The sequence below is a fragment of the Bufo bufo genome, chromosome 3, assembly GCF_905171765.1.
Source record: "Bufo bufo chromosome 3, aBufBuf1.1, whole genome shotgun sequence".
NCBI classification, from domain to species: domain Eukaryota; kingdom Metazoa; phylum Chordata; class Amphibia; order Anura; family Bufonidae; genus Bufo; species Bufo bufo.
Genome location: NC_053391.1, coordinates 391,875,733 through 391,890,905, shown reverse-complemented (window position 1 = coordinate 391,890,905; position 15,173 = coordinate 391,875,733).

Genomic DNA, 15,173 nt, shown 5'->3' with positions numbered 1-15,173 from the left:
ACAGTCCAATTTTGGTGAGCTCGTGCTAATTGTAGCCTCTTTTTCCTATTTGTAGTGGAGATGAGTGGTACCCGGTGGGGTCTTCTGCTGTTGTAGCCCATCCGCCTCAAGGTTGTGCGTGTTGTGGCTTCACAAATGCTTTGCTGCATACCTCAGCTTGAATCAGTCGGCCCATTCTCCTCTGACCTCTAGCATCCACAAGGCATTTTTGCCCACAGGACTGCGGCATACTGAATGTTTTTCCCTTTTCACACCATTCTTTGTAAACCCTAGAAATGGTTGTGCGTGAAAATCCCAGTAACTGAGCAGATTGTGAAATACTCAGACCGGCCCGTCTGGCACCAACAACCATGCCATGCTCAAAATTGCTTAAATCACCTTTCTTTCCCATTCTGACATTCACATTTGGAGTTCAGGAGATTGTCTTGACCAGGACCACCCCCCTAAATGCATTGAAGCAACTGCCATGTGATTGGTTGACTAGATAATTGCATTAATGAGAAATAGAACAGGTGTTCCTAATAATTCTTTAGGTGAGTGTATGTATATATATATATATATATATATATACACACACTTCTCAAAAAAATAAAGGGAACACAAAAATAGCACATCCTAGATCTGAATTAATTAAGTATTCTTCTGAAATACTTTGTTCTTTACATAGTTGAATGTGCTGACAACAAAATCACACAAAAATAAAAAAATTGAAATCAAATTTTTCAACCCATGGAGGTCTGGATTTGGAGTCACCCTCAAAATTAAAGTGGAAAAACACACTACAGGCTTATCCAACTTTGATGTAATGTCCTTCAAACAAGTCAAAATGAGGCTCAGTAGTGTGTGTGGCCTCCACGTGCCTGTATGACCTCCCTACAACGCCTGTGCATGCTCCTGATGAGGTGGCGGACGGTCTCCTGAGGGATCTCCTCCCAGACCTGAACTGAAGCATCTGCCAACTCCTGGACAGTCTGTGGTGCAACGTGACGTTGGTGGATAGAGCGAGACATGATGTCCCAGATGTGCTCAATTGGATTCAGGTCTGGGGAACGGGCGGGCCAGTCCATAGCCTCAATGCCTTCGTCTTGCAGGAACTGCTGACACACTCCAGCCACATGAGGTCTAGCATTGTCTTGCATTAGGAGGAACCCAGGGCCAACCACACCAGCATATGGTCTCACAAGGGGTCTGAGGAGCTCTTCTCGGTACCTAATGGAAGTCAGGCTACCTCTGGCGAACACATGGAGGGCTGTGCGGCCCTCCAAAGAAATGCCACCCCACACCATTACTGACCCAAAGCCAAACCGGTCATGCTGGAGGATGTTGCAGGCAGCAGAAGGTTCTCCACGGCGTCTCAAGACTCTGTCACATGTGCTCAGTGTGAACCTGCTTTCATCTGTGAAGAGTACAGGGCACCAGTGGCGATTTTGCCAATATTGGTGTTCTCTGGAAAATGCCAAACGTCCTGCACAGTGTTGGGCTGTAAGCACAACCCCCACCTGTGGATGTCGGGCCCTCATATCACCCTCATGGAGTCTGTTTCTGACCGTTTGAGCAGACACATGCACATTTGTGGCCTGCTGGAGGTCATTTTGCAGGGCTCTGGCAGTGCTCCTCCTGTTCCTCCTTGCACAAAGGTGGAGGTAGCGGTCCTGCTGCTGGGTTGTTGCCCTCCTACGGCCTCCTCCACGTGGATGTGCCATCCTGGATAAGCTGCACTACCTGAGCCACTTGTGTCGGTTGTAGACTCCGTCTCATGCTACCACTAGAGTGAAAGCACCGCCAGCATTCAAAAGTCACCAAAACATCAGCCTGGAAGCATAGGAACTGAGAAGTGGTCTGTGGTGACCACCTGCAGAACCACTCCTTTATTGGGGGTGTCTTGCTAATTGCCTATAATTTCCACCTGTTGTCTATCCCATTTGTACAACAGCATGTGAAATTGATTGTCGCTCAGTGTTGATTCCTAAGTGGACAGTTTGATTTCACAGAAGTGTGATTGACTTGGAGTTACATTGTGTTGTTTAAGTGTTCCCTTTATTTTTTTGAGCAGTATATATATATATATATATATATATATATATATATATACACATATATATATTGTAAGAAGGAACAAGGAGCCGTCATTGACGGAATATACGTGTCACCAAGGTTCCTGGCCTCGGTGAGGTAAGAACCGGATTTTTTCCTGACGTGTCAGTTCTGTCGTGCAGTCTGACACTTCAGCTGTCAGAATGGCTGTAAAGCCAATCCGGGCCGGTTCTTATTGGGAGCAGCCAAAGAGCAGGGTGGGTGGCTGTTCCCCACGGTTCCAGGCCGGGTTTTGGCTGGGATATAAAAACCCAGCCAGCATGTTCAGCTGTGTGGATTATCCTCCATGACAGATGAGCTGAGGAGTCTGTGGTTTGAGACACTGAGGCATCGATTTGTGAGAGCCATAGGCTGGGGAAACAGGCCACTAAAGCCTGCTGCGGACTGTGGGTGAAAATCACCTGCTGACCAGGTGAAGTCTTTTTGCACTGTGAACTTTGTGTGGTGTGAACAGGCACCAAAACTGAACACTTTCTTTTGGCTTGTTTTCTTGCTATGTGTGAATAAACACTGAACTTTGATTTACAACCTTGGTTTTTGCGTCTGTACTGCGTCCGCTTACCCTGCCTACCCGAGCGAATCCCCACAATATATACACATTGTGGTAATATAAGTAGTAATACTTATTAGGTATCGCCGCGTCCATGAAAACCTGATCTAAAAAAATATCACATCACCTTACCCCTTGGGTTAAAACATTAATACATAAAAACGGAGCCAAACAAAAAAACAAAATTTCACCTTGCCCAATGATGTCTAATAATGAATGCGCAAAAATTATATCTCCCCAAAAAAGGTAGCAAAAAAAACTCTACTCTTTCAGCAAAGAGACCCTGCAAAAACCAATTGGTGGTAAAACAAAAAAAGGTGTATAGAAAATTTTGACAAACTTTTTTTAATTTTTATTACAGCACTGTTGATAATCTGGAGGAGCAAACTGGGTTCGGATGAGACCCAAATAAAGACTCAGAAATCACCGGATGACGCCATAACAAACCCACCCGAGATGCCACAGCAAATTCAGATATCAAGTGGTCCAGAGGATACACCAGCAGAGATCCGTTCAGCACCAAGACGCTGGGGTCGGAATCCTCCTGTGCAAGCACCAACAGATAATCGTGCTGTCATAGATAGTCGAGTACTAGACTATCTAAATAGAAATCAATCAGAGAGCCCTGAGGAATTAATGCTCCAATCTCTGGCTCCATTCCTCTCTCGTGTGCCAGAAGTGCGTCGGCCCGTGTTCATGTCTACCCTGAACACGATCCTTGATATATTCTCATGGCCCCAAGACCCCGCAGAATTGGTACATATAATAGAGCAATACAAATGGAGAGTAATTGGAACACCATGGGTTCCAGTAAGCACCCCTGGGCCTCGTCCATCTCTGTCCAGATGCCCTGTTACTTCCCCACTACTGTACAGCCATGATTGGCCAGCAGCCAACAGCTCTTATACTGGCCAGATACACCGACGTGAACATGAAGAGGGACGGGCCACCTCCACAAGGCCTGCAGGCCAATTTACTAGGGAATTATTTGACTTGTAAAATTTTATTTTTGTTTTATATATGCCTATCTTCAGACATAAAGTTTATTTTGGTTCTAACGTATTTGTGCAATGTATTTTTTTAAAAGGGATGTGAAACCTCTCATTTTTTTAGTACAGTTAGGAGCCTCTATTAAGGCTCTTTCGCACAAGTGGATGCCATGCGAGTAATCCGCTGTGTGAAAGAGTGCGATACCCCGTTCCCTGTGGTAAGCACGGTGATGTAACCACAGGTCCTGCAGAATGAATATAGAGAAACCTATCTCTGTACATCCAAATGGTATATTTTAGCTTCCTATTACATCAACCTCATAGGTGACATAGTACCCGGATATGGTCCCAGTGTATGATAGGTATGTATCGACCGGGTGACACCAATACCTATCACATACTGGGACCATATCATGATGATATGCCCCCATCTCATACATGAGCTGAAGTACTGATTTTTATTATAATCATTTCATGGCAATGGTTGATAGTAATGAGGTATTAGAGGGTATCTAATGGCAAAATCTAATTTTAGATTTTAATGTGCAGACAAAATAGTTTTTGAAATTTAGATTAGAAAAAAAAAAAATTTCAGTAGAGAATTAAATTTGAATTTGGCATTGCAAGATACCCCAGCCCGCAAGCCCACGTCAAGGGTCCTCATTCTCTTGCAAGTCCCTACTCTAACAATAACAACTTGGAAACAAACTAAACTAAACTAACTGATCAATATTGTTCTGAGTCAATATTCATTTAGTGCCTGCCATGAATTGCACATTGTCGGTGTCCGTGTTTTGCAGATCCGCGGATCCGCAAAACACACATGGGAGATCCGTGAGGGGGGAAGGCCCAGTCATTTCTAGCTACGCCCCTGGTCACTTTCTTTAATTAATCCAGCTGTTTTGCCAAAATCTTGTACTGAAGAGCTCCAGCGCATGCCGAATGAGTCCTGATATTCATGAGCTCCTGGTTTTTGCCACCCATCTGCTGCTGATTCATAAGAAAAACATCTGTCAATCAGAGGCAGGTGGGCGAGAAGAACTGTGAGCTCATGAATATGGGGACTCATTGGCATGCGCTAGAGCTGTTAGGATTCAAAAATGAGGGCAGCAGAAAACCGGGAACTTATTCCTTTAAAGAGATACCCTTTGGCCTGTTATTACTTGTCCAGCTGTGAAACCTGTAACATCTTTGAAAGTGCTGGTCCATGGCAAGATAAGAACTGTCCTAATCTGTTTGCATTTTAATTCTTCAATTAAAGAACAGTTTTGGTGCACAATTGTCTCCTCATTGCGTCTTGCTTTACTACTGCACTGTAAATTGCTGCATCAGGACAACCGGGACCCTGCCTAGCACCACACATAAAAGGCACCTCAACCGCCATCTGGCAGGAGGACCCCAGAACCGGAGTGTGCCCCGAAAGAAAATACAGGAATGCCCTTCCCATTACTGAATTCTGGCTTAGGGATCTACAGAACAGTGAGGGGAAAACACCCATCCGGCCACTCGCTCGCTCGATCACTCACTGCTAAGGCCCGGTCACTACAGATAGTGTTGTTTGAAAACACTGTGAAAATAATTGCTAAAAATGATTTAAAAATTGTAAAAAAGAGTGCTAGGTGAAACCAGCATAAACTTTAAGGGAACCTGTCACCTCCTAAAAACATCCCAAGCCGGCAGCAGTACCTGAGAGTAGCCAGCAGCGTGTTTGTAACGATCATTTTCTTCCTGCAGGTAGTTTAAGCAAAAGCTGTAAAAACGTTTTTTTATCCCCTGCCCGGTGCGCTTCTCTAGTCAGGCTTGAAGTCAGGGGGGCAGCGGCCTCCTTGCTTCAAGTCACAGTAACCACACCCCCTTCCCTGCCCCCTTCACTGTGATTGACAGCGTTTATGCATGACAGTTCAGCTGGCTTTGCCGACCTGCCGGCTGTCAGTCACAGCGAAGGGGCAGGGAAGGGGGCGTGGTTACCGTGACTTGAAGCAAGGAGGCTGCTGCCCCCCTGACTTCAAGCCTGACTAGAGAAGCGCGCCGGCAGGGGATAAAAAAACGTTTTTACAGCTTTTGCTTCAACTACCTGCAGAAAGAAAATGATCGTTACAAACACGCTGCTGGCTACTCTCAGGTACTGCTGCCGGCTTGGGATGTTTGTTGGAGGTGACAGGTTCCCTTTAACTCCCTAATATACAAATTAAAGCCTAATGCACAAATTACAGTATAGAAGGCATTCTATGTGCTGCCATGTTATGACACCACATTCTAAACTAAATTCTAGCGGATAATACTAGTGTTGAGCCCGAATATATTCGAATAGCCACTTCGAGAATTCGCGATTATTTAGAATATAGTGCTATATATTTGTTATATAGAATATCCTTTTTTTTTTTTTTTTTCATCTGAACACATGTTTACGCTCTGCTTCTTGCTTGTGGGCCAATGGGAAGGAAGCAATGTCAAGTTCACAACAATACTTGTAGTGCACCAATCAGTAATCTGTATCAGACCTGCTAAAATGTAAAGTTGCACATAGTTGCCGATTAGCGCAATCGCGAATATATTGGAGCACTCTATCTGCATATAAAGCTATTCTAGTGTTCGGCCGTGCCAACCATTTTCTCCAGTCTCAGAAAACTTATTCCAGCTTTAAAAATGTAGCCAAAGGGACCCACGCCTGTATTTCGCGTTATGAATTTGCATTACGCGATTTTTACATTGCCAATTTATCGCATTCAATAAAATAATCTCGAATTTGCGAAATTCGGGAATATATGACGAATATTCTACAAAATATTTGTGAAATATCGCAAATTCTAATATAGCCCCTGCCGCTCAACACTAGATAATGCCTATGTAATGTGATACAACATGCCGAATTTCCCATACATCACAGATTCGAAATTCGTCTGAAGCACCATCTTAACCAGCCATATCTTACCGCAAACATTTGTTCTTCATAAAGGACCATAGGGACAGACGCCCTGCATACACCTCAAAACTGACAGATAGGTTTAGCGGTACAGAAAGAAACATCTCAGGTTTGTGTTTAACCCCAGCTGTTCAAGGTTGCAAGGCTGTGAGCAATCTTTGTGACTCATTTTCCAGCCTACGACAACTGACGGGAATGTTAGTTAAGGTATGTATGACAGCACGGATCTGCTTCCAAAAGACGTCAAAATATTTCTGTCATCTACTTTCCCTTAAACCTTACATCTCGCGGCTTCGCTTGTCAGGAAGACATCCAGTACATATGCTGTGGGTATTTGCATCTGCTGCATCTATCTTCTATAGGCTTTAGCTTCAGTGCAGTCTAAATAAAACAATTCTTTTTCGCTAATCTACGTGTAAGATAAGGTTATACAACAGCTTGCCTTTTCATTTCGGGAAGGCTTCGCCAGAAGTGAAACTTATACTGCAGCTTAGGGGCATATTAAGAGAGGTGGGAAGTGTCGAGCAGCTTTTTATCACGGCATAATGCAAAAAATGGCTTTAATTTTTTATATCTTTTGCTGCTACGTGTTTAATATTCATTGCAATGAAGATATTGTTTATCATTCTGCAGCTCGTGGTATTGCACATATAATGTGCTGTTAAACCATATGTTCTCGAACTATTGGTAGCACCCTCTGTATCATCATTATAACTAAGTATCCTGAAGGAGCTCTTCTTTGGTTATGGCCAATCTTCAATGATCTAGGACGTGTGACAGTGAACAATTGATTTGTTTTACAATCATATTGCTTTTGCACTGTGCAGTCAGATAGTAATTACAGGCCTGGTAGGGTATGAATTGTTGGAACTCGTAACGGATGGGCAACACTGCTGTTCTTACCGCACGCGTATACTGTTTATATCTGAGGCAACCATTCCCACAGAAGATGCTTTTTTTTTTCCCTCAAAGCCTCGCTAGATGAATTTTCTTCACTAGAACAGGCTGGGATCTGAAGCGCATTAGAGAGCCATATGCTGTTGTTTGAGAAGTAAATGAATGCCATAAATTATCTCTTTAATAATTTATAGGGAGTGTTGCCAGCTTGCTACGATTATAACCACTACGTTTTTGCTGGTAAAAAGAGTGTATAATATTTCTAGAGCAGCTTCAAGCGTTTCAAAAAGAGCATATGTACTGTTATTATCATTAGTGATGAACGAACATCGGCCGGGATGTTTCGCGAACGCGATCGCGATCAAATGTTCGCGAACCGCAAGTTCGTGGCGGACCCCATTCACTTTAATGGCAGGCGAACCTGAAAAATCTTCAGGTCATATTTGCAGCCACCAAATACTTAGTAGAAGTGTAAAAATAGTCCCACAACATGGACAGTGACATACTAGAGGGGGATCAATGACAAAAATTCCAACAAAAAATATGTATCTTAATCAGGGGACATTTTAGCTGAGGTAACGCAGCAAAACAGCAAACCAATACTGCACTATATGGAAAGTATATAATTGGTATATAAAACCCCTGCTTCAATCAGTTTTTTGGGGGGCAACTGGTATATCACACCAGTAGAAATTATTTGTTCCAATAGTGTTTGGCACTCTGTGTGGCTGCGGTATCACAGCAGAACCGCACACAAATGCTGCACAATACAAATGTACTATAATTTACTTTCTATGTTAGAAAGTATATTATAAGTATATTACACCCCTCAGTATGTCACACCTATCGATAGCACACCTATACCAGTCCTTAAAAGGACTTTTGTGGCCCTATTAGCTAGCGTTTGGTGTCCCTAACAGTCTGTCCCTGCTCTACACAGCAACCTCTCCCTACACTGGGAAAAGACTGAATGTAAGATGGTGGCCAGATCAGGTTTATGTATAAGGTAGGGGGTATGTCCATGTGCTGAAATGTCTCAATTGGCTGTCCTGTCCCACCTGATGGATGTGTCATAAGTCAGAATTCTTCACAATGTAAAAGAATATGGCGCTGGCGGACATCGCCATATGTTCGCCCGTTCGGCGAATCGCGAACGAGCAAAGTTCGCCGTGAAACGACCGCCGGGCGAACAGCAAGGCCATCTCCAATTATCATCATAAAGGGGTTGTCCCGGTTCATGCTCCAATGCTGCTCCCCCTTGCACAGTGCTGTATCGTGCAGAGTATGGACTGTTTGTTTATATTTTTAGGAGGATACTCTGCCTAGCAATGTTGCTGGTGACATCACCGGCACTAATGGGGGCTTTAGTGCTGCCCTAGCCATATTACAGGCTAGGGCAATGCTAAAGCCTGCCTGTTAGTGCCGGCGACGCCACCAGGCTCACTGCTAGGCGGAAGCCTCCACCTAACTTACCCATGGAGAGCCCGATACTTCAGAGGATCTCCAGAAAAAGCCTTTGCCCTGTGCGATTCAGCATGATTTGTTCAGATGTTCATATCAGGCGGGCTGCCTGGGTGAAAATGGGGATATGTCCGGGTTCAGCTCTGAACCTGGGCAACCCATTTAAAGGGGTTTTCCGACACTAACAAATGCTCCCCCATACGCCGGGCCCCTCACACTGATTCTATTTTCATTTGCGCACAGGGAGAAGCAGCAGCGGCTGTGCGGGGACCAGGAGCGGCGCAGGAAGCCAGCTAAGTAGAATCAGTGTGAGGGGCCCGGAATATCGGGGATAACACCTTTAACTGTTATTATATTATTATTTTTTTATCATATTGTATTGGAAATTTTTTTTTATATATATATATATATATATATATATATATATATATATAAAAAAGAAAAAAAGAGATGGCAGCACCGTCACAGTAGAAAAAATGGATGAAGGGTGCGCAGGCCCAGTATGGATATAAGCCAATCCAGTAAAATATAAACGATGAAAAAGGGCAGCACTCCAATAGATAAAAATAAAAATAACTTTATTTACCCATAAGGCTGTAGCGACGTTTCGGCTCCTGTTTGAGGAAGGCTCCTGTGTAAGAGCCGAAACGTCGCTACAGCCTTATGGGTAAATAAAGTTATTTTTATTTTTATCTATTGGAGTGCTGCCCTTTTTCATCGTTTATGTATTATATATATATATATATATATATATATATATTATATATATATATATATATATATATATATATATATATATATATATATAGTAAAAATATGGCAGCACAAACCAAAAAAGGGAAAAGTGGGTGCTAGCTCAAAGGGAAAAGCTTACCCAAATGTATAGTGAAAAAATAGAGCAGCACTCCAAAGTAGCAGTAAAAAATTGTATCTTTATTCACCCATTGGTGACGGGATGTGTCGGCCGCAAACCGAAGCCTTTCTCAAGCAATGTGAAAACTCCAAAGTGAACATATATATAGTGAGGAAGTGACATCATCACATCAAAAAAGTGTTTACAAAATGAACCAGCCATTAACCCATGCTGGCCACGATTTCGAAATATCCATATAAATTATTGAATGAACATTGTAGTGCGGCAATGGAATTGGACAGGAAGAAAATCCTTTCCAATCCAGTGGTGAAATGTACAACATCTAGAATCCCCTTTGTATCCACTTATACAGAGGTGAGCAATGATATTGGTTGTATCATCAGACGACATTGGCCCACTTTACCTGGGTCTATTAAGGATGTACAGGAATTTAATAGTCCACCATTGTTCTCCTATAGGAGATCCATGAGGTTGAGGGACCAGCTGGTTAGGGCTGATGTTGGAACTAAAAAAGTATTGAGACAGTCCACTTTGACACGGCCTGGATTGGGGTGTTTTCCCTGTCTAGGTTGTGTCAATTGTAGGTATATGTGTAAATCTACTGTATTTATTCATCCATCCACAGGTGTGAATTATCCTATTCGTTTTCACTTGACATGTATTTCGGATCATGTGATATATGTATTATCTTGTGCTTGTAATATCTTATATGTCGGGGAAACTTCTACGGATTTTAAATCCAGAATGAATAACCATCAATTGAGTATTCGACAGAAAAGAGTGGATCTGCCTGTTTCTAAACATTTTGCAGATTTTAATCACAAAGAAAGAGATCTTAAAGGGAACCTGTCACCCTGACTCATCTCACGTACAGGACTCCTCTCAGGTTAATTTGCATATGTATCAAATCGGTTTTTTTACACAATAAAAGCACACAGAGCTATGGGGACTGGGTATTGCGGATGTGCTAGCGGCCATCTAGCAACCCATGTCCTCAGCTCTATACCCAAAATCCAGGTGACAGGTTCCCTTTAAATGCTGGCTTATTGATTGTGTACCAATGCCCAGGAGGGGGGCAATAGGGTTTCATTTTTAAAGAAAAAAGAAATATGGTGGATATATACCCTTAATTCTTAGACCACATGGCCTAAATGCAGACTTCAATTTAGGATAGGTATTTGGAAGGCAGCTTGCCCTGTCTAATTGTATGTGCGCTTATGTCTTTATCCCAGAGTTAGGTTGTAATGTAACTATTGTATTACAATATATGGAGGATATACACTCACCTAAATTCACTCACCAAATTATTAGGAACACCATACTAATATGGTGTTGGACCCCCTTTTGCCTTCAGAACTGCCTTAAGGCTGCGTTCACACGGGCGAGATTTCCGCGCGGGTGCAATGCGGTAGGTGAATGCATTGCACCCGCACTGAATCCGGACCCATTCATTTCAATGGGGCTGTTCAGATGAGCGATGATTTTCACGCATCACTTGTGCGTTGTGTGAAAATCGCAGCATGCTCTATATTCTGCGTTTTTCACGCAATGCAGGCCCCATAGAAGTGAATGGGGTTGCGTGAAAATCGCAAGCATCCGCAAGCAAGTGCGGATGCGGTGCGATTTTCACGCATGGTTGCTAGGTGACAGTCTATTCACTGTATTATTTTCCCTTATAACATGGTTATAAGGGAAAATAATAGCATTCTGAATACAGAATGCTTAGTAAAATAGCGCTGGAGGGGTTAAAAAAAATAAACAAATTAACTCACCTTCTCCTCTTGTTCGCGAAGTTCCCGGTATGATGAGTTGTGGGCTAAAGGACCTTTGGTGACGTCAGATCACTTGGTGACGTCAGATCACATGCTCCAATCACATGGTCCATCACCGTGGTGATGTACCATGTGATTGGAGCATGTGATCTGACGTCACCAAAGGTCCTTTAGCCCACAACTCATCATACCGGGAACTTCGCGAACAAGAGGAGAAGGTGAGTTAATTTGTTTATTTTTTTAACCCCTCCAGCGCTATTTTACTAAGCATTCTGTATTCAGAATGCTATTATTTTCCCTTATAACCATGTTATAAGGGAAAATAATACAATCTACACTACAACTAACCCAAACCTGAACTTCTGTGAAGAAGTTCGGGTCTGGGTACCACAGTCGGTTTTTTATCACGCGCGTGCAGAACACATTGCACCCGCGCAATAAAAACTGAACATCGGAACGCAATCGCAGTCAAAACTGACTGCAATTGCATTCCTACTCGCGCGGGTTTGCCGCAACACACCGGGACGCATCGGGACCTAATCCGGACACGCCCGTGTGAACCCAGCCTAATTCTACCTGGCATTGATTCAACAAGGTGCTGATAGCATTCTTTAGAAATGTTGGCCCATATTGATAGGATAGCATCTTGCAGTTGATGGAGATTTTAGGGATGCACATCCAGGGCACGAAGCTCCTGTTCCACCACATCCCAAAGATGCTCTATTGGGTTGAGATCTGGTGACTGTGGGGGCCATTTTAGTACAGTGAACTCATTGTCATGTTCAAGAAACCAATTTGAAATGATTCGAGCTTTGTGACATGGTGCATTATCCTGCTGGAAGTAGCCATCAGAGGATGGATATATGTTCTCCTTCTGTTTACGCCAAATTCGGACTCTACCATTTGAATGTCTCAACAGAAATCGAGACTCATCAGACCAGGCAACATTTTTCCAGTCTTCAACAGTCCAATTTTGGTGAGCTCGTGCAAATTGTAGCCTCTTTTTCCTATTTGTAGTGGAGATGAGTGGTACCCGGTGGGGTCTTCTGCTGTTGTAGCCCATCCGCCTCAAGGTTGTGCGTGTTGTGGCTTCACAAATGCTTTGCTGCATACCTCGGTTGTAACGAGTGGTTATTTCAGTCAACGTTGCTCTTCTATCAGCTTGAATCAGTCGGCCCATTCTCCTCTGACCTCTAGCATCCACAAGGCATTTTTGCCCACAGGACTGCCGCATACTGGATGTTTTTCCCTTTTCACACCATTCTTTGTAAACCCTAGAAATGGTTGTGCGTGAAAATCCCAGTAACTGAGCAGATTGTGAAATACTCAGACCGGCTCGTCTGGCACCAACAACCATGCCACGCTCAAAATTGCTTAAATCACCTTTCTTTCCCATTCTGACATTCAGTTTGGAGTTCAGGAGATTGTCTTGACCAGGACCACACCCCTTAATGCATTGAAGCCACTGCCATGTGATTTGGTTGACTAGATAATTGCATTAATGGGAAATAGAACAGGTGTTCCTAATAATTCTTTAGGTGAGTGTATATATATATATATATATATATATTGTAATGGGGTGCCGAAGGTCTCCCATCAGCCGCAGACCTGCTGCTTAGCTTCGAGAGCGAGGATCTGTGTTTGACCTTGTTCCCAGGGCAGCTTTGCTAGCTGGGAGGCTCCCTGCTCCTAGGTCTGCCTTGAGCGCCGAGCTGATCACTCAATGCTCGACTGGTCGGTCTGTTGGTCATGTGATGCTGGCCACATCACATGACCATCACTCCCCACTATAAATACAGGCAGCCTGCTGGCCACAGGTTGCCTGTTAATTTTTAGGTATCTGGTGATTGTTTTGTTCCTGCATACTTAACTGATCCTGTGTTCCCTGACGATTCTCTGCCTGCTCCTCCTGTACTGCGCATCTCTCCTGGTATCCTGACCCCGGCTTCCACCTGACGATTCTTTGCGGACTCCTGTTGTACTTCGTTTATCTCCTGGTATTTGACCTTGGCTTTTCCTGACTATTCTCTGCTCATTCCTTAGTACTGCATAGCTCTCTAGGTATTGACCCGGTCCGTTCACGTTCCGTTATTTGTCTTGTCTATCTTCACAGCACGTATCCTAAGTTAGGGACTGCCGTCTAGTTGTCCCCTGTCAATAGGACTTGCGAGGCAAGTAGGCAGGGCCAGGGGTGAGGGTGGAGCGCAGTGGTCACTATCCTCCCCCCTGTGTGTAGTGTACGTTACCGTCACAGATTAACAGGCCGTAACCTAACCACTGTATCATGAATCCTCTGGTGACCCTGACTGACCATGTCTCTAACCTGACGCAGATGGTGCAGGAGCTAGGGGAGAAACTCTGTTCTTTTGAGCTAGGACAAGGTACTTCCATCCCTCAGGCCTCCAGTCCACATTTAGAGCCCCAGATTAAGCTTCCTGAGCCCTTTTCTGGAGAGCGGAAGAAGTTTCTTTCCTTTAAAGAAAATTGTAAACTTTTTTTGCGTTTGCGCCCCGTATCCTCTGGCCCCGAGAGTCAACGCGTGGGCATTGTCATTTCCCGGTTACAGGGTGATCCCCCGTGGGCATTTTCTTTACCTGCTGACGCCAGTTGTTTAACATCAGTGGAGGTTTTTTTTCAGGCCCTGGGTACCCTGTATGATGAACCAGACAGGACACTGGTAGCCGAGACTGCTCTAAAAGTTCTGGTTCAGGGCGATCTACCTGCGGAGGAGTATTGCACCCAATTCAGAAGGTGGTGTGTTCCCTCAGGATGGAATGAACCAGCACTTAAGAGTCAGTTCAGGTCAGGTCTGTCTGATAACTTAAAGGATCTTCTAGTGAGTTATCAGCTTCCAGAGACTCTAGAGGAGATGATGACCCTTGTAGTCCGACTTGACCGACGGGTTAGAGAGAGACGACAGGAACGACAGTTCTCTTCCCAGATGGTGGTCCAGCCTGAGGTCTATCCCAGAAACAACGCTGAGGTCTCTACCGAAGAACCCATGCAGGTCAGCATGACTCAAGGGAATCTGCGCCGCAGATGTGGAGTGTGTTTTTACTGCAGAGATCCTGACCATTGGATCAACCAGTGTCCAAAGAAGGCCTTCTCCGTTAAGTCTCCCAAGGCAAGGCAACCTAAAGACCAGGTACACCCTGATATTACGAAATGTAAGCTTTTGGTATCTATAACAATATCTCTGGGGGTTAATAAATGGCCGGGTAAGGCCTTTATTGACTCTGGTTCAGTGGCCAGCTTTATTGACTCTGAATACGCCATTAGACTGGGTATTCCAATTTTTTCTCTTCCTACATCTATCCATGTCATGGCTATTGACGCCACTCCCCTGGTAGGTGGTATGGTGAGGTCATGTACCTCAGAGATTTCTTTAACCGTGGGGGTGTGCCACTGTTCCCTCTTAGTCCTGGAGAACTTACCGGTCGAGGTGGTACTAGGGTTGCCTTGGCTCCGATTACACAACCCCACTATTGATTGGTCCAGGGGGGAGTTGGTGAAATGGGGACCTAAGTGTGACTCGTGCTTGTCTGTGGTACAAGCTGGGGTCTCAGTAGAATCTGATATATTACCCACGGTCATTAGGGAATATTCTGATGTG